Here is a 16,748-nt window from a genome sequence, read left to right on the forward strand (position 1 = left end):
TTTAAATCTTGAAATTAAAGTTGAAAATGCCGCTACATTATGAGATGTGCTAGAAGAAAAAAACTGAGTTCCAGGTTACTTGCACTTGCATTATTCAAAAACCCCATAACTGTTGAAACTTCCAAGGGGCAGATGTACACCTTTACATAATGAGATGTTTCAGAATAAAATCCGTCAATTCTTGAGATACATGACGGTTCGGTACACTAGAAAAATATAATATATATACATAATATGCATATATATGTCAAATATTCGACTTTTCTGATCCTTCCAAAACATGCTTTTAAGGCAAAATAACACATATTTTCAAGCACTAAGATAATGCTATATGGTCCATATCCATGCTACCCTTGAGACGCACACTATTGCCCCCACGTATGCATACACACACACACAATTCCTGTTTACAAGAAGACTAGAATTCCTCTTCTGAACACTTCCATGTCTAGCATTTTAACACTATAAATCCACAAATCTCTTGTTACCGGCTGTTGGGTCATTTTTTTTCTGTTCATTGCTGCAGTACAGTCCATCGAGCCTCCATCAAATCTTATGGTTTACCGTTTTCCCTAAGGATCTGCTCTGTTTAGGGAGTACTAAGATTTTGCCATACTATAGAAAGCAGGATGAAAGTATGAGAATTTTACAAATTTAGGCCTCCACTGAAATTATTTCATGAAGAAAACAAAAGCCAAAATACTTTTTAAAATAAATAAATAGAAATAGAAATAGAAATAAAAGAGTGGGATTTTCCATTACCATGGGGAATTATCCTTATTTCAGCAGATGCCCCTATCATTCTCCCTGATGCCCTCGCACAACCCCGTCTTGACCAACTCTCTGCTCAACTAGTCTGGTCTTTGTCCTTGTTTTGGATCCCAGACAACGATAAGATTTAGCGCCCATCCAAGGCCTCCCGAACATTGGATTGGCATACACATGTTTAGGATCTGTCTGACCGTATGTGAGCATTTGTTCTTGATATGCATGCTGGAAAGATCCAACACATGTGTGCCGATCCAATGTTTCAGAGGCCTTTGACGAGCGGGTGGGCGTCAAATCCTATCATTGGCCAAGACCCAAAACGAGGACAAGAGAGAGGACGAGTCCACCATAATGCCAGTCAAGACAAGGTTGGGCGAGGGCATCAAGGAAAATGATAGGGGCCTCTGATGAAATAAAGATGCACATGTAGAGTATGATTCCTAAAACAAATGGACAGTTAGAAGAACTTCGTCATTGGAGACCAATTACTTTGTTGATTGTTATTTATAAGATATTATCAAAAACGATAGCTAGAAGGTTACAACCTTATCTTCCGGAGCTAATTCATTATTCCCAAACCGGTTTTATGAAAGAACGAAGTATTTTTGACAATATTATTCTTTTTTGGGAAATGGTGGCATTTGCTGAATTACATAAGCAAGATCTAGCAGTGTTATTTCTTGATTTTGAAAAAGCTTATTATAGAGTGGACTAGGATTTTATGGAGGGAACATTGCTAAGGATGGGTTTTCCCAACACATGGATACGAGGAGTGTCAACATTATATCGTCATGCACATAGTTCTCTTTTATTTGCAGGGGATATTGGTAGGCGGTTTTCTATTTGAAGATCCGTGCGACAGGGATGTCCACTTGCTCCCTTTTTGTTTTTATTAGTATCTGAAGCATTTTCAATACATCTAAATTCTCAAGATGTAAATATTAAAGGTTTAGAACTATCTATGGAAAACGCTAGCGTGGATAGTGAGTTTGTTGATGATAAACTCTATATGTTGCAGCCTCACAAGTTAATTTGTTACAGGTACAAAAAGTTGTGGATGATTTCTCACATGCATCCGGAGCATTGATAAATTGGGATAAATCATCAAGTTTTTTGATCGCTTCGGGAGATCCTCTAGTTAATATACCTACCTCAGGTTTTACATGATACCTCATGGTCAATCCATTTGATATTTAGGTTGTAGAGTGGGTTTGGGTTTAAATGCAGAGGATATGATTGCACCCTTATTGTTAACATTAAGGAACAAGTTAATATATTGGAACAAGGAGAAATTATCCTTAGCAGGACGTGTAGTTGTAGCTAACTCAGTGCTCTTGTCTTCGATTTGGTATATAGCATCTACCTGGTTGTTTTCTAGGTCAATAATGCTTAAAGTTCAACGCCTAGTACGTAATTTCATTTGGGGGAACACTATTGCAAACAATTATGTAGCAAAGGTAGCTTGGTCGGTTCTTATACAATCTAAACAGAAAGGAGGTCTAGGTTTGATTGATCCTTTTATGCAAAGTAAAGCCTTAATTGCTAAACATGTTGTTAGGAGTTTATTGCCAGGAGATGAGTTATGGAAAAAGTGATGGATTTAGCACTTACATAAGGTCAAGCCCTCAGTAGGAGGCCAATGGCATGATAGTCTTAGGTGGTTTTTTAATTCAGATTTTCCATTACCTAAGTCTAATGTTGGATCATTACGAACACCGGGTCATTTGAAACAGGTAATATGTCGCATTCTCTTTTTCATATCTTAGTGAGATGTTAAAAAATGCCTTATTTAAGCAGAATTTCAACAAGGCACGACGCATGTGTATGTGGTTTATGAAAACATAGCGAAAAAAAGAACTAACTAATATCACGTCAACAAAATCATCCGACGTATTGTGGTGGTCACATGGACCACACCTAGATTAGGCCCCTACCAAGCCCCATGCACCACACATAGACCACACTCAAATTAGGCCCCTACCAAGCCTCATGCACCACACCCAAACTAGGCCCCCACCAAGCCCCATAATTAGTAGAGCTAATTGGAGCGGGAGAACACCCTCCACGCTAAGAGAGAGTCTATAAAATGTAACTTGAGACATAATGAAAGGAAGGCTATTCTTGAGAGCATTTCACATCTTGAGCATTTCACATCTTAGTGGAGAAGACGGGCCAAGCCACCCCAACTCACGACCCCAACAACGCCCGCCACAATGCAACACGACAACAACGACGGCAACGCAAACTCGATGAATCCGGAATTCCTACAACACAATCAAGGACACCAGCCCACATCGCCAATCGACCAACTGGTTCAAGCTCTGTCCAACATCATTTTACAAGTTAACCATACTAACCAAGCCATGTTGTCCTTTCTTTCAGCACGATCTGAGCCACAACAAAATCTCCCGAACTCTCGAGTTCGCCCAAAACCGTTCTCCGGCCTACCATCGGAAGACGTCCTCTCTTGGCTGGATCATTTCGAAATGGTGGCCAGTTACCATCAGTGGCCACACCCTCGAAAGGCAATGGAGATGAAGACACTCCTCGAGAATATCGCGGCAACATGGCTTGTACAACAACCCGAAGAGACACGCAACGACTGGGATCTGTTACGGGCAGCCATGATTCGGAATTTTGCTCATCAAGACTCCCGCCAGACGGCCCTACAACAACTTGAGTCAATTACCCAACAACCACGCGAACCCATCACCCAGTTCGCGGTTCGTTTTGTGCAAATCCTACGCCGGGCTGACGCCAACATGTCGGAGGACATGAAGTTGTTTTTTTTCTGTCCGCGTATACGACATGACCTCCGCCGCCGTGTACGCGATCAAGGCCCGACGACACTACACGAAGCCATCCTCACTGCCCAACGCATCGAAGCTGCAGACGCGCACGACATGCACACACCAGGTAATCTCAGTCATGATCATACAAACACTATACCAGCCGTCACTCCCATGGACATCGACATCCAGAACGCGCAATTACGTGCCAAGCGTGCATTGCCCGAACGAGACAGCCAGGGACGCCCCAAATGTTTCTACTGCAACAACTATGGCCACATTCGGCGTCACTGCCGAAAGTGGCAGAATCACCAACAGAAACAGAACGTCCAATTAGCTGACGTTGCCTCCCTCTCTGAGCTCCCGGAAAACTAATGCGCGGGGTGCCGCAGGGAGAGCCGCCCCCGCACGTCCACGTCTCCACGTCCTCAACTTCTCCCGTTTCTCCCACGATCAAGCCGCCCCTGCACGTCCACGCCTCCACTTCATCAACTTCGCCCGTTTGTACCACAATCGCCCGCCTCCAGCACACGACCCAAGAAGTTCTCCTCGACTCCGGCAGCAACATCTCTTCCATCAGCGCAGATTTAGTCACCCAATTACAACTTCCCACGAGCCACGCACCGCCCATTAAAATCCTCTTCGGCGACCAACAACGGGTGTACCACTCACATACGCAAGTAAGGTGCATGCTCACCATTAGTTCCGCCCAGATCCACCATCGTTTCTACGTCCTCCCGCGCCAGTTGTTCCCAATCACCTTGGGATGTGATTGGTTCCTCCATAGTCGAGCCTGTCTCAATTTCTCCGCACAACAGCTCATCCTCCCAAATCACATTCCGATCGCGCTCTTCACTACTCCGCGGGATACCACCCACATCAGCAACACACAGTACCTGATATCACCGGCGGAGCGCATCAACGACATCAGACGGCTCCTCGCCACCTTTCCCTCGTTGTCTACACCACCTGTAAAACCTCCCTCGGTCCGTTTTCCAATTCACCACACGATTCCTACAGGCAACGCCCGCCCCATCAACGCAGCTCCCCGACGTCGCTCGCCTCTCAACCACGAGCGCATCGACAACGCCGTCAAAACTATGCTCCAACAAGGGATTATCACACCTTCCAAGAGCAAGTGGATCTCGGAGCCACACATGGTAAAGAAAGGGGATGGTTCTTACCGCTTTTGTGTCGACTTCCGACAACTGAACCATGTCACCACCCATGACCGATACCCTCTCCCTCGTATCGATGACCTCCTCGACCAGCTTGGCAAATCAAAGTACTTCACCTCCCTCGATCTAGCCTCGGGATATTGGCAGATCCCGATGAATCCTCACGATGCCCACAAAACTGCATTCCGCACTAGGAAAGGCATTTTTCAGTTCACACGGATGCCCTTTGGCCTATCTGATGCGGGGAGCACATTCCAGCGAATGGCTAATGCCATCTTCGATGATCTCATCACCCGCCGTGTCGTCATCGTCTATCTAGACGATATTCTAGTACATACAAGCACTTGGGCAGAACACCTTCAAGTCCTTCGGGAGGTCCTAACTTGTGTTCAACGCTATCGATTGCAGCTGCAATGGATGAAGTGCCGATGGGGTAGTACGTGCCTCCGCTTCCTTGGGTACGTCATCTCCTCCGACGGAATACAAATGGACCCGGAGAAGACAGAAGCAGTCCAAAAATTCCCACGCCCCACCACAGTCAAGCAGCTTCAACGCTTCCTCGGCCTCCTCACGTTCTCTCTTCGTTTCATCCCACGGCTAGCCGACCTGTCAGCCCCACTACGCGCGCTCCTACAAAAAGACGCACCCTTCCTGTGGACCGAAGCCTGCGAATCCAGCTTCCTGCAGCTCAAGAGAACAATCCAAGCCTCTGACCTCCTAGCCCACCCTGATTTCACGAAGCCTTTCCATCTGCAGATGGATGCCTCCAATGTCGGCCTTGGTGCGGTCCTGCTCCAATCCGACGACAACGACCAACTCCGCCCGATTGCCTACATCAGTCGGTCACTTACCAAAGCCGAACAAAATTACTCGACAACTGAAAAAGAGTTCCTCGCCATCGTCTGGGCATTCCATCGTTTCCACCCATACCTTCACGGATCAAATACATCAGTCGAAACAGACCATTAGCCATTGCTCTCCCTCATAAAGAAGGCTCATCCACCCGGCCGCTTACTTCGTTGGGTTTTGGCGCTACAGGATTACGCATTCACTCTGCGCTATCGCCATGGTCCACAAAACATCGTCGCCGATGGATTATCCCGCATATCCTTTCAGGCGAACCAGATCACCTCCAACACAATCGATTTCCCCATATCCTCGTCCCAAATGGCCAACATGCAACAACACGACAAACAAATCCAAGATATCTGCCACCGCCTACGAGCTGAACCAACATCATCCCTCACCAAGCAATTCATGATCCAGGATAATGTCCTACTTTTTTGTCAAGTAGGCAAAGAACCCCGAGTCTACGTGCCTGAGCAACTACGCCAGTCTTACCTTCGTTTCTTCCACGATCACCCGTTGTCCGGCCACTTGGGTTTTCATAAGGTGCTCGACAAAATTCGTCGCAAATTCTATTGGCTTGGGCTACGCCACGAGGTCGCCTCCTACATCAAAGCATGCAACTTATGTCAGGCCATCAAATCACCTCAAGTGGCTCAAGGCCTCTTACATCCGATACAAGTTCAAGCTCCATTTGAAATCGTCGGATGGGACATTATGGGCCCCTTTCCCGAGTCACAAGGAGGGAACAAATTCATCCTCATCATCACCGAGTACTTGACGCGTTGGGCTGAGACGGCCGCTATCCCAGATGCAAAGGCTATGACCATCGCCTCCAAACTATTGGAGAAAATCATCTTCCCCCACGGTTGCCCACTCCAAATCTTGTCCGATCGAGGACCCCAGTTCAACGGTGAGCTCCTACGCCTCGTTACAACACAACTAGGAATCCAACAGTTATTCACGTCACCCTACCATCCGCAAACGAATGGGTTGACGGAGCGCCTCAATCGAACCTTAAAACAACAAATCTCAGCCTACATCGATCCGCTGCACTCAACCTGGGACCGAATCTTGCCCTTCGTTACGCATGCCTACAACACAACTGTGCAAGCCTCTACCCGCATTAGCCCATTTTGGGCCCTTTACGGAAGGGACCCGCGCTTACCCCCAGAAGTGGCAGTCCCGCAACCAACCACACGACTCCACGCTGACGCAGTGTCTTGGTGGTCCCACCTACAACAACTCCAGCCCCTCCTCCGCAAAGCCATCACGAGCAACCTGCACCAGGCACAACTACGCCAAAAACGACAACACGATATAGGCCGTGTCGACCATCAATACCACGTCGGTGACAAAGTCCTCGTCTACTTCCCCATCCGTTGTCGCGGTCTCAGCGAATCGCTCACGCACCGATGGATCGGTCCCTTCGAAGTTCAAAAGCAGATACGCGACACCACATACCTCCTCCGCCGCGCCTCCAACAACCGCTCTACCTTTGCTCACCAGTCTCGCATGAAGCCCTTCCATCAACTACCACCGCCCACGCCCATGTCATCCCCCCGTCTGGAACCGTCGTCCACGCCTCGTCGCGCTTCGATTGCACAGTAACTTTTTTTTTACAAGGGGGAATTGTGGTGGTCACATGGACCACACCTAGATTAGGCCCCTACCAAGCCCCATGCACCACACATAGACCACACCCAAATTAGGCCCCTACCAAGCCTCATGCACCACACCCAAACTAGGCCCCCACCAAGCCCCATAATTAGTAGAGCTAATTGGAGCGGGAGAACACCCTCCACGCTAAGAGAGAGTCTATAAAATGTAACTTGAGACATAATGAAAGGAAGGCTATTCTTGAGAGCATTTCACATCTTGAGCATTTCACAGTATATTCTATCTACCATGTTTTTGTCCAAATCTTAGACAGGGGTGTATTTGTCAACATAAGTATAATAGTAACACGGGTCCTTGTGCATATTCTAAAAAGCATGCCCCATTGAATAAGTGACTTCTTCTAATTATGTGTGTATATTTAAATATAATACATCTTAAAGCAAATTGTGAACCTTGCAATTAAGAGATACTACTATGTCAAGAGAAAATTTCCATTGACACGTGATACATGACACTGTCAATGTATAAATAAACTAGGCTACAATAACATTCCAATCATACGAGTAAATGATAGAGTATAAACTTATCTCTGATATACCCCAAATGATAAAGGAGAGTTTAGATAACATGTACACATACAAGTATACTTAATTTCTAAGTTCAATGATTGTTACACGAAAATTATAAGTAAGCTCAACTTATATATTACGTCAAAATTTAACAATTCATATTGTTCAAAATTTACAATAAGCCATAACCATTCAATCGAATAATAAGTCTGGTAAAGCCGTCTACTCAGGATTAGCTCTTTCATCAGGATTGTCCTCATTGGCTTCGTCAGTACGCTAAGTTGAATTGTTAGTATGTTTAGACTCTGAAACGTCTTCTAATTCAACAAGTTGCCCTGCGTCTTCATCTATAGTTCCACAAGTTTTCTAAAAGTCATCTGGAACATCTAAGTTTTATTGATATGCTTTGCCCCAACTTCTTGGTCTTGATCAGGACAACCCCAGATACCTTGGATCCTCATTTTGATGACATTAACTTGCTCAAGGTCCTTCTCTAATGCAACAGAGTTCCTGATAATCTTTAAGGCGTATGTTTTAGTAGTACATGACAGTAGAATGAAATTGCACAGGTAACATCAAACTGAAGAATAGAATATAACGTTAATCTAAATTGATGTAAGTTTTATATTATATACCTGTGTCAGAAAACTAATCTAAAACCCATTGAAAATTTGAAATAATAAAATTTGAAAAAATAAAAAATCTTGGATTTTTAATTGGAATCCAATGCGATGCACTAGATTTCAATTGAAAATCCAAGTTTTTTTTTTTTGTAATTTTTAAAAAATTTTCCATTAAAAAATAAAAAATGGATTTTCAGCTAAAATTCTGTGCACTACATTATATTTTAGTATATATAGCTAGAATCTAATGCAATGCGTTGGATTAGAGTCAAAATTCCATTTTTCTTTTTTCTTTTTCCAATGTTATTTATTTATTTATTTTCCATATAAAAAAATAATAAACTGCTTTTCAACTGAAATCTGATACACTACATCAGATCGTAGTCTATACAGCTAGACATTGATGCATTGCATCAGATTTTAGCTGGCAATCCTCTTTCTTTTCAATTGTTTTTCATTTTTTCAAAAAATAAATAAAAATATATTAAAAAAGTGGATTTCCAATTGAAATCTAATGCACTACATCGAATTTCAATTAAAAATCCAAATTTCTTTTAGGTTTTTCATAAAACAATGAGATAATAAAAAAATATTACATTTTCAACAAAATCTGAACCATTGAGTCGGATTTCAATTGCAAATTAATGTTTTATGAAAAAACATAAGAAAAATATTGGACTTTCAACGGAAATCCGATGCACTGCATCGGATTTTTGTTGAAAACACATCATTTTAAATGGAAAAAATTACAATTTGTTTATTTTTAACACTTTTTTAGAGAAAAATATAAACAAATAAGAAAATTTGTAAACAAACAAGAAAAAGTGGACTTTCAATGGAAATCCGATGCAGTGCATCGGATTTCCGTTGAAAATCCATTTTTTTCAATTCCTATATATTTATTTATGATAAAAACAAAAACAATTCAAAACAAATACAAAAACAAATTCAAAATATCTGAAAAATTGGAAACAAATAAGACAAAATGGATTTTCAATAGAAATCCGGTGTAGTGCATCGGATTTCTGTTGAAAACCCATTTTTTGCAATTTTTATTTATTTATTTATGGGAAAAAATGAAAAAAAAAATTAAAATACAAAAAAATATTTTAAAATATGAAAATTTGGTAACAAATAGCAAAAAGTGGACTTTCAATAGAAATCCGATGCATTGCATCGGATTTCCTTTGAAAATTCATTTTTTCATTTTCTATATAGTTATTTATGAGAAAATAGACAAACAAAACACCAAAAAAATTCGAAAAACTATGAAAATTTGGATTGAAAATCTATTTTTTCAATATTTATTTATCTTTTATAGAAAAAATTCCATTGAAAATCTATTTTTTCAATATTTATTTATTTTTTATAGAAAAAAAAATTTCAAAAAAATTCAAATAAAAAAGCAAATTTGGAAAAAAATACGTAAAAGTGGACTTTCAACCAAAATCCGATGCAGTGCATTGGATTTCCGTTGAAAATCCATGTTTTCAATTTTTATTTATTTTTTTTTTGGAAAAATAAAAACAAATTAAAAAACAATTAAAAAAATAAGAAAATTTTCAAAAAAATAAGAGAAATTGGATTTTCAATTGAATCTGATGCACGGAATTGGATTTCCATTGAAATCTAATTTTTCAATTTTTATTTATTTATTCACGAGTAAAATAAAAAATGTTTATTTATTTATTTATGGGAAAATGTTTTATTTTTTCAATTTGTATTTATTTATGTATTTTCGGGAAATCCATGCAATGTATCATATTTTAGTCTATGTAGCTAGAATTCAATGCAATGCATTAAAATGCAAGAGTATTTTTTTAATGGAAATTTAAAAAAAAAATCCAAGACTTACAGGAATCTGATGCATTATATCCAATTCTAGATGTATAGAGTAAAATTCGACATGTTGCGTCAAATCTAGATGGAATGAATCGGATTTCTGTACGACATCAAAGGCTTACTATGAGAATCTAAGAAAAATGGAAAACATCTTTAAGACATTTTTTAGATTCTAATGATTTTGGTAGAAAGCTTCTCTCACATAATCTAATCTTGTAAATGGAAAGTACATAATGAAATATCATAACCAAAAAGTGAGGAGGAAAGATGCATGAAGCACATCTACTCTTACATTGGATAATGTTTATATATTAGGTTATGACTTATCTTTGACCAAAACAAGTTATCTGTGATAGACCACAATGAAGATACTAAAAGAGGATCTGGAATGTGGCTTCAGACACAACACAAAGACAAACAAGAAGCATGACTCATAAACTCGATGAGGTTGGATTGCAATTGGATCAACACAATGCATTAGTTGCCATTGATGATGAGGATGAGACCTCATAAACTCGTACTAGTTCATCTAATGGGTATGAAGATGATAACATAAACTTGAAAAATGATTGTCCTGATACGTTAACTATAAATATTGTATTGCACATCAAGATTTGGATTCAGAATTTCTATAAATATTGGGGTTAGTCATTTTGGACATTCATTTGTAAGTTTGGCATGTCCATTATTTAGGCATTTTTTTGAACACCTAAATTTCGGTACATGTTAAAAATCAATATATTTTTGGGTCATTTTTAAAATTCCTTTACGCATGCGGCACCCCTTTTTGTGAATCACCCTAATTTGTGTCATTTTTTGATGGACAGTTCTCAAAATGCGACATATTACCTGTTTCAAATGTCCCGGTGTTTACGTTTCTTTAGTGGAATTTTTCGGGCATGGGAAATTCTTCGGCAAGCACTTGTTTTCGTGCCACCGAAAAATTATCATCAATTCATGCATCAACCTTTAATATGGAATCCTTTATTTACTGACGAAGCTGCATGTGTTTTGGGTCTACGACCGAGGTTATCTTGGGCGGCAATGGATAGTGGGCCAACCCGTACAGTTGCGGATTGGATAAAGTTTTTACAAACTTCAGCACACGACCAAAAGAATATGTTGTCTAATTTAAGAAGGGCAAGGATAATGTTCTCTCAATTGTCCATGGTGTATCAGGTCACACTACCAACTTTGCAGTTTGATCATTTTCAAAGTTGGTACGGTATGTTTTCGACATTTAATATACTTATAGGAGCTCGTTTATATCATCATAATGGCAATTTAAATTGTTATGAAGTTTTGGACAATGGTAGATTGATATTAGTGGCGGAGGAGTCTCCAATTATGTCCAATGCAAAGCAGTTGCCAATGAGAGTAATTGCTAGATTAGATAATAAAAAATTGATCGATCCTAGTCTGTTAATTGCTAATTATGCATCTCATATTTGGGTTTTACACTCTAGGCCACTTGTCGATCTACAGTGGGACCCATCAGATTATGGTTGGAAATTGTCCATGTTTGACACAACGAATAAGATCCTTCCATTCTTCTAATATTCGGTGGTGTTGGGTAGAAACTTTATGTTGAATCAGAGCGAGTCGGTCCCAACGGGAAAAAAATATTGGGAGGAAGGTAATGTCTCGTCGTCTCATATGCGGATGTTTTGGAAACGGTTTGGGTAACTAAATGTATGAATAAGATATTGCATTTTTGTTGTTCGATGATTCATTATGCATTGCTAGTAGGTGAACTATTGAGGGGTTCAGTGCGTGATTGGTCATGTGTTATGTGTGGGTTTGCATCTGAGTCATTGCATCATGTATTTTGGGAATGTGTGTTCGCTAAAAGGTTTTGGTTTCGAATTCTTAGGCTTTTAGATCGTAAGTATACCTCGGCTTTCTTCACGTGGGGTGCAGTCTTTTGGGGAATGTTGGATCAACAAACGGCCTTTTATCATTATCAACATTCTTCTTTTTCTTTACATGTGAGAAGTTTTCAAGTATATGCTAGTTCAAGTTCCTTGCAGGGAATCAAGTTCTTCTCGTGGAGTTATGTTTGGCAAATTGTTTCCTCTTTGGGTTTATGGGTTCTTTGGAAAGCTAGGTGTTCCAAACTATACAAGGATGAAAATACTCATGTTGTAGAACAAGTTAAGTCTTTTTGGGACCTATTGGTACATACGATTAAAGGTGATTGTGATAGTTGTAAGGGATTAGGAAACACAACTAGTCGAAAAAGAAGGAGAATTAGAAGAGTTTGGTCATCTATTCCTATCATGTTGGATGCAAAGGCTAATGTCAAGTGGAATTACATACCACCTCGTTGGTTGTTCCCGCCACCAGCACCGTCCTTAGAGCACACAACATGAATCAACATGGAAGAGGTGATTTTGACACATAGCAAGAGTCTTTTCATAAAAGAAGCTTCTTGCGGTAATCTCCGATAGGATTGGTGTGGATAGTAAAGCAAATGCTTTAGCTTAGATAGGGATGATTGATAATGATGCTTTACCTTAGATAGGGATGCCTAATAATGATTTTCATAAGGAGAGGAGAGTGTGCATTCATGTTTGTTTCTATAGGTTTAAGCTATTGGGGATACTCGATGACAATGAGCTGATTGATGGGGATTTTCGTGGACATTGGCAAGATGCTAATCGGCGAGATGGCTGATGTGGACTAAATGGAGAAATTTTTCTGTGATAAGGATGAGTGAAGATTGGGGGGGGGGGGTCGAAGCCGACTATCATGAGTGGGTGAGGAAACTTTTAGACTAATTTTTGTTTTTAATACAGGTTTTCCGTGGACATTGGCAAGATGCAAATCGGCAAGATGGCTGATGTGGACTTAATGAAGAATTGTTTTTTGTGATAAGGATGAGGGAAGATGGTGGGGGGGTTGTAGCCGACTATCATGAGTGGGTGGGGAAACTTTTAGACTAATTTTTTGTTGTTAATACAAGATTTTCGTGGACATTGGCAAGATGCTAATCGGCGAGATGGCTGATGTGGACTGAACGAAGAAATTTTTTTCTGTGATAAGGATGAGTGAAGATGATGGGGAGGTTGAAGCCGACTATCATGAGTGGGTGAGGAAACTTTTACACTAATTTTTTGTTGTTAATACAAGATTTACGTGGACATTGGCAAGATGCTAATCGACGAGATGACTGATGTGGACTGAATGAAGAAATTTTTCTGTAATATGGATGAGTGAAGATGGTGGGGGGGTCGAAGCAAACTATCAAGAGTGGGTGAGGAAACTTTTGGACTAATTTTTTGTTATTAACACTGGATTTTCGTGGACATTGGCATTGGCATTGGCAAGATGTTAATCAGCGAGATGACTGATGTGGACTGAATAAAGAATTTCTTCTGTGATAAGGATGAATGAAGATGGTGGGGGGGTCGAAGCTAACTATCATGAGTGGGTAGATGATTGTGGTGTAACTGGCGCATGGCTGTTGTGAGAATGTGAAGGTTGTGATAAACCAGAGTGTTGATGGTATGGAGATTCAATACATGGTCGTTTCGACATAGGAGAGGATAGATGGGGGTTGTCCAAGGCGGCCAATCATGTTTTACCTCAAGCGGCATGTGCATCATGGGCTGCTTTGGTGTCTTCAACTACAACAGATGAAGAAGGCCTTGATGTACAAAAATTTGTCAAAAGCAATATCTTGTGGACAAACAGGGTATATATGTTGAGCAGGACTACCAACAAACAAGGTGGACAACCAGGGTATGTTGAGCATGACTACCAACAAGAAATGTATTCTCTTGGACTACGGGAATTTGTTTATATGTTGAGTATGGTTATGGGGAGATTGATGGTAGGGTTCCCGAGTATATCCCCTTTATATGTGGTATAGCAAAGGTGTTATTGGCAAGAGATTTGTTTTCATAGATTATAATTATCCTTATCTTGCCAAATGCCATCACTTATATTTGGTCCTTTCTTTGATGATACTTGTAGAGATGGAAAATATTATATTCTATTTGTATAGTGTCTCTGGCCTTTTTAATTTTAATACCAATGGAGCATAATTTTTATGGAAAAAAACAAAAGATGCACATGTAGAGATCGATCCAAATTCCGCCAAAGCATCCCTTAACTCTGAAAAGGAGATGGAATCGTATCATCCTTAAAGGCTTTGAAAGTATCTCAGATCTCACCCCCATTATCCCCAATCTCATCATTATCTTTAATAGAATCTAATGTTCTGACACAATGTCATAGGAACAAATTTTTAAACTGTCGGCAATTGTCAATTGAAATCGAAGAAACCACAAATTGTCCTTGTTAATTTGAGATTGTCATTCACACACACATACAAATAGATAGGTAGGTAGATTATATTGTCATCTTCGGAGTTCAAATATGACCTATGAGACAAAAAAATATAACATTTTTATGGAATATATGTGATACTAATGAATGGCACAATTGAGAATGCATATTATGATTGTGAGAGAAATTTGTTCAAGGTTTGGGTTTGGTTGAAGATGTGAGGAAAGTGTAGTCAAATGTGATCAAAGACAAAGTGTTTGTAATCAAAGTGTGATACTTAGATAAACTTGTTCATGGTTGTCTAGTCTCATCACCTGTGACCCAATGCCTCATGTCACATTGAAATAAACAGGAATTAAGTCATACGAAAGCAATGGTTTGGATGGTAGTTACGAGATGGGCTTTTACAATTATTGATGTGTGCAGCTTCCCCATTCGAAGAGAAATATGGTTTTGTAGTTAGGTGCAACATATGTAGTATAATGTGCGATGCATGAGACTCCACATTTTTCCCATGTTATGATACATTGGCATTGCAAAAAAAACCCCTTTTACAGAGGAATCTTTGGTGCATCCTGAAGCAATGTGTTGCATCCCATCTTCCAATTTAATTTTCCATAATTGTCATTAAATTAGAAGGCAAAAATTTGCAATTTTGGATCCTTTTGCCTACTTCTTGTGCAATTCTAGAGAGAGACAAAGAGACTGAGAGATTTTCATTTTTACATAGCAGATTTGGGATCGAGTGGTTACTCTTGATGGTTGAGAATTTTACTAATAAGCATCGCAATCAAGAAGTGCAATGTGTGATTGTGGGTGCACCGAATTGGCAAAGTGTGAAGCATGAGCTTCCACAATTTTCCCATGTCATGATACATTGGCCTCACAAAAAATGCCTCACTCACCGAGGAATCTGTTGATGCATATGAATCAAGTGCATTGCATCCCATATTCCAAACCATTTTTCATATGTTGCATTCAACCATTTTGTCATCAATGTGAGGGACTTTTTTGAGTCGTAAGCAGCGAAACTTATACTCTACAACTCTTTCCATGACCATGATCTCGATGGAAAGTGATGCTTTCTCAAGAGTAGGATGGTGTATAATGTTTGTTTCTCAGCTTGGAGAAAGTTTTTACGAAAATGCTATTGCATATTTTCAAACTCTTTCCTAGCAAACTTAGGGATGTTATTTGCCCTATACTTTGACCCCATCGAGAAGTCCTATTGTCACCAAATTGTTGAAAAGGTAGGTCTTGAGGACCAAACATTTGATTTCTTCACTATTACATATGTTTTCAAATGGATAATAGGCTCTCTTTTCCCCTATATCCAACAAGTCCAAATTCGTTCTATATATTATTTGAGGGAACTTCAAGGCCAAGATATTTAAAGCTTTCCACAGTTTCAAGTGGCTCATTATTTTACATAATGCATGTTTTATCCTTTTTTGTGTGAGCGAGAGGATCCAACTTTAGAAAGGCGGATGGATACTTAACTTAATTCACGAAAGGAGGTATGTATTATAGAGATGGAAAGTGACATAACAAGAAAAGGTAAAAAGAAACAATGCATTTCGATGGATGTAAGTGGTGAATTTGGCCCTAATGTCTTCATGTGCTATTGCAAATTACATGACATGTATTTTGTTTTTTGAAAGATTCACACAACTTCAATGGAAAACTTGTACACATCAACATGGATAAAGGGGGAAGCAACTTTTGAAATGCTCGTCCGAAACATAACATACATTATAAAATTTAAGGATAATGGTATGTATATACATAGCTATATGTACATAAGTCATCATCATTGATCAATCACGAGTCATGACTCATGACTATAGTCTGCCATGTAGGTTTCTAGTTAGTTGATATCATGATTTAGAAATAAATAGCATATAGAAATATGTGCAATATATATATATATATATTGCCAAGCAATTTATTCTTTTGTAACTCCATAGCAATGATTCATGAATTAAGGCAACAATGGAAGGATCGTCGGTAATTATGGGGAAACGCCTTCTCTCCTACTAACAATTGGTTGTAAATTTTCATCCGTAGCAAACCAAACATTACTTATTGAGGATAAAAAATAATATTATTTGCCCATGGAACCAACTCATCAAACTTCAAATTTCTGAGATGAATCTTGTCAAGAATAAATTTTGAAACCAATTGTCTTAAAGATTCAAGTTTATCGATGTTTGTGAACGC

The sequence above is a fragment of the Azolla caroliniana genome, unplaced genomic scaffold (genome assembly GCF_043228905.1).
Source record: "Azolla caroliniana isolate FFs.n. ecotype wild unplaced genomic scaffold, voAzoCaro1.0.p SCAF_8, whole genome shotgun sequence".
Classification (NCBI taxonomy): domain Eukaryota; kingdom Viridiplantae; phylum Streptophyta; class Polypodiopsida; order Salviniales; family Salviniaceae; genus Azolla; species Azolla caroliniana.